Consider the following 4,909-nt stretch of genomic DNA (forward strand, 5'->3'; position numbering starts at 1 on the left):
CACCGGTAAAATAAGGGAGCAGGGTTGGTGGGAGGTGGTCTTGAAAGAACTGGGTGGTAAGACTGAGTTGTCGAAACCAGTGTGGCCTCCAACGTCTTCGCGGGTGAATTTTATGCTGATCAGAATGCCTAGAAGAAATCCTCTAGGCGGCACTTTGGAACACTAAAGTTCGATGAGGTGAAAGCATCTGTTTTTCAGGGATCCCAAGTCCCACATTTCGGCACCTTTTCCTCCCACCTTCCTCGTTTTCCTTACGGCTCGTTTAACCTGTCCGTGGAGAATTGATATATACCACGCCTTTTCTCACCTAGGGACCAATTTAAAATGCCGCTGAGGCCTGCTCTCCTGCGTCTGCTTTTATATGTTGTGCGGTGCGGTGTTCGAGGAACGACTGAATGAAAGGCCCCGCGCAAGGCCGCTTGGATCGAACGGCCGGCGAAGTTAGCTTCACATATGTTTGAATCATCTGGTAGCGTCCTCACTAGTGCCGTAATTACTGAATGCGATGTCATGGTCGATGACGTCACCATTTGATTCATAAGCACAATAAATTTAGAGGATGACATACTTCACCAGCAGCAGAAAAGCAGGCTTAAAATTTTTATGTAGAAATTTCCGGTATTCTTCAGAGCCTCGGGAAGGAGCAGCAGCTTACGTTAGGTAGCGAAGCACTGGATGTAGTAGACAAATATGTCTACTTAGGACAAAAAGTAACCGCAGTAACCATCCATCGTCAGTCGCAATGAGTCTCTAAAAGAAACGCTAGATTGGGGCAAAATGATTCCGCGATTTCAGCATACACACTAGCATGTCGCTTTTGGCACCACAGGCTACCTAATCCATCTTCCCAGTAGTCCATAAGTGCCGCAGTTTCTCTTCCGCTCCAGTTTCAGCGCGACGCAGCCGAAGAGGGCGCCATCTTTGCTTCTGCTGGTGCGAGATCATGGTACCGTGATTATAAAATTAGCTAAATATAAACAAGCTTAATTTTCCACGAATCATCTTACAAGGTTTTAAAAATGTTTTAAGATGCCTTGTAATATATTGATATGGTATTTTTGCGGTTCTGTTGCACTTCTTTCTTTTCAAAATTTACAGCTCGCTGAAAACGAGGGTGTCAGGGACCGCTTTCGAGCGTGGTTTTAATATCAAAAACGATTGAGGAAGCAGCTTCGAGTCAAGCAGACTTGAGTTCGATTGCACTTGCAAGTTGCCGTGTATTAACTTCGATCTGCTTTGAATCAAATGCAGATCGAGTTCAATGAGAATTGAAAGTTTTCGTGGGACAGGGGTATAAGATTGGGATGGAGCGCATTTGACAAGTACTTGCAGATTGTGATTAGCAGATTACCCGTATCACTTGTGTGCTTAAAGGCGGATGCTAAGGAAATTGTTTTACTTCAGTTGATGACCGCGCTGAGGATCATGGATGACAAATGGTAGGAGTAACATTAAGAGATAGGTAGTGTGCAGCGTGGGTCTGATAAATAACTCAATTTGCTGACATTCTAGTAGACATAAAAAAAGAAATGAGCATGTAGTGCGAAGAGAGGAGAACCGACGGCCCTGAGAGTAGCAAACTGGATTAAAAAAAAATTAGAGCGTAGCAGGGGAAGCAGAAAGTTAAGCGGGAGGATGAGGTCAAGTTCGCAGGAGAAAGTGAATGCGACTAGCACAGGACGGAGTTATTTCTAACAATATGGGAGAGGTATTCGCCCTGCAGTGAGTATAATCCAGCTAATAATGATGATGATTCTACACCACTGATGACGTCATAATTTATTTCAAGGTACATCACACTACACCACTAATGTGGTCATCATTCATTTCACTGTACGATATACTGTACCACTGATGACACCACCATTAATTCAAGGCACGACATACAACTACACTGATGACGTCATCGTTTATTTCAACGTACGACATACTGCCCTACTGGGGACGTCATCATTCATCTCAAGGTACGACATACTACACCATCGATGACGTCATCAAACTAAAACGTTGCGGTCGGACGGCCGCGAGCGTGAGCTCTTAAAGGCTTTCGCCTTACAAGGGCTCGCGAAATTATACAGCAACCATTCGTTAAAGGAGGCAGTATGTGTTGTGTGAGTAGAAGAAAACTCAGGCTGCCATTGCCGCATGCAAGCAGGTTACAACGGAAAAGACTGGCGGGAGCGGAATACTCTACTACTACTGTGCCGGAGTACTCGGATTGAATCCCGACACCTTGCTGCTGCGCTTTGATGGATTCGAAACGGAGAGGCGTCTATGTGCTGTGCGATATCAGCACAAGTTAAAGATCACTAGGTTGTCGAAATTATTCCGTAGCCCTCTACAATGGCACTCTTTTCTTTCCGCTTTCATTTCCACATTCCACCTTTCTCGTGTGGCGCGAGTAAGTAGGTGAAAACTTTATTGGCTAATCGTAAAAGGGAGTTACATACTAGGGCTTGTCTGGCTCTTATCCTGGGTTGTGGCCAACAGTCTATGATGTGCGTCGACATTTCCAGCACTCTACCAGCTGCCTTTGTGTGGCAAGTTCGGAGCTGGCGCGAGTAAGGTGACTACAGAAACACGTGTGACAGATAGTGCTTCCGTTTGTTCCCGATAACCAATTATTCAAAATAAAACAGTTTCCGAAGTAAGCATTTCAGAGCAAATCGGATATAAATGTATTGCATGCTACGTAAATTACCAACCTTAAAAATATTGTAAGGCAACGCGAAGGTCGGACTTGGGGGATCAGGCTTTATTGCAGACCTGAAGGCTTGGTCGCGCACTGCAGCCAAACACACTCCGCGATGACGATGGGTATCTACAAGAGGGAGCAGGATGAAGATGAAGCGGCACGTTCAGCCGTGTGGAAGATGAAGCGCCACACAGTGCTCACACTATTTCGCCCGCCCAGTTGAAGCGGCCAGCCTGGCCGCAATTAGTCCGCAGGATTGCGCCGAATAAAAGGTTTCATACGTAAAACGTGGAAAACTTCAGTGCCACGGTAACGACAGTCCGGAGGAGGGTAAACAGGGGAGACGCGATAGTTGACCGGGGAGGTTTTTACAAGAACTGTGTAAGGACCGACGTAACGGTGCTGTAACTTGTCACAAAGGCCAGGAGTGCGTAATGGTGTCCAAAGTAACACCTCGTCGCCGGGACGGAACGAAACTTGGCGATGGGTTGCATCATAGCGGCACTTGCGGTCTTCCTGGCTAGCTTCCGTGTTGACGCGAGCAAGCCGGCGAGATTTGGCCACTCGGGAAAGGAACTGGTCAGGAAGAGAGGATGAGGAACTGGCATGCGTCGAAAGGAAAGAGGCGTCAATAAGGGTAGCGGGAGAACGGCCGTAAACGAGGAAACACGGGGTGTAACTCGTGGTCCGCTGTACAGCCGTATTGTAGGCGAACTTAACAAAAGGAAGTATTACGTCCCAGTTTCGGTGGTCTTGGTCGACGTACATAGACAACATGTCAGAAAGCGTGCGGTGCAACCGCTCAGTCAACCCATTGGTCTGCGGGTGATAGCTGGAGGTCAATTTGTGATGTGGGGTTGAGGCCTCAATAACTTCGGCTACAATCGTCGACAGAAATGTCCGACTACGATCGCTGAGAAGCACTTGAGGGGTCCCATGACGCAGTACGAGCGATTCCAAAAAGAAGGTCGCGACCTCATGTGCTGAGCCATTAGGAAGGGCAGCGGTCTCAGCATAGCGTGTTAGGTGGTCGACGGCGGTGACAATCCAGCGATTACCTCGTGCGGACAATGGCAGTGGCCCGTATAAGTCTATGCCAACAACGGCAAAAGGAGTAGCAGGGCAAGGTAGCGGCTGTAGTAGGCCAGCAGGAGGAGAAGTGGGCCGTTTGCGGCGCTGACATGGCAGACAAGAGACGACGTATTTTGCCACACTTTAGGCGAGGCCTGGCCAGAAGAAACGGGTTTTCACGCGGTGGTAAGTTTTATGAAAGCCTAAGTGACCGGCTGTGGCATCATCGTGGAAAGCCGCCAGGATACGGGTGCGAAGCGCTCTCGGAATAACGGGGACCCAACGGGTGCCTTCGGAGCAATAAATATAACGGGAGAGGACGCCGTTGTCAAGTTTGAACTTTTGGACTTGCCTGCGCATCCTAGCGGTAGGAGGGTGGGAAGCACCGGTGAGAAGGTTGATTAGGGAAAGACAGTATGGATCTTCTCGCTGGTGTGAAATAATGGCGTAGCGATCTGGAGCAGCGGCAGGAGTAGCACAGGTGGTGTTTGGAGCTTTGGACGACATTGGGACGTCGAGGGTGCACGCAAGAAGGCGCGAAGAAGCACTAGGTGGTGATTCTGGGAGCGGGAAGCGGGAAAGAGAATCGGCATCTCGATGTTTGCGACCCGATTTGAATATGACGTCGAAGTGGTATTCCTGCAAACGCAGAATCCAACGCCCCAGGCGTCCAGTCAAATATTTGAGGGTTGATAACCAGCACAGAGCGTGGTGATCGGTAACGGTTGTGAATTGGCGGCCGTAGAGGTAGGGGCGGAATTTCTGAACTGCCCAAACGACGGCGAGGCACTCCTGCTCAGTGATGGTGTAGTTGCGTTCCGCTGGTGTTAGAGTTCGACTGGCAAACGCAATTACCTTTTCCCGAGGAGTGGTATCACGTTGGAGAAGTACGGCGCCGATATAGAGGCTGCTGGCATCGGTGTGGAGAATGGTGGCAGCAGTGGCGTTGAAGTGAGCGCGAACAGGGTCCGAAGTGAGGGCATTCTTTAGGGTTTGGAAAGCTTTTTCGCATTATTCGGGCCAATTGAAAGTAGTACGGTCTGTAAGGAGGCGGTAGAGCGGTGCAGCAATGGTAGCGAAATTGCGAATGAAACGGCGAAAGTACGAAGACAGGCCAAGGAAACTGCGTAGTTCCTTAGTCCG

The sequence above is a fragment of the Amblyomma maculatum genome, chromosome 3, assembly GCF_055883805.1.
Source record: "Amblyomma maculatum isolate TAMU_Amacu chromosome 3, ASM5588380v1, whole genome shotgun sequence".
NCBI lineage: Eukaryota > Metazoa > Arthropoda > Arachnida > Ixodida > Ixodidae > Amblyomma > Amblyomma maculatum.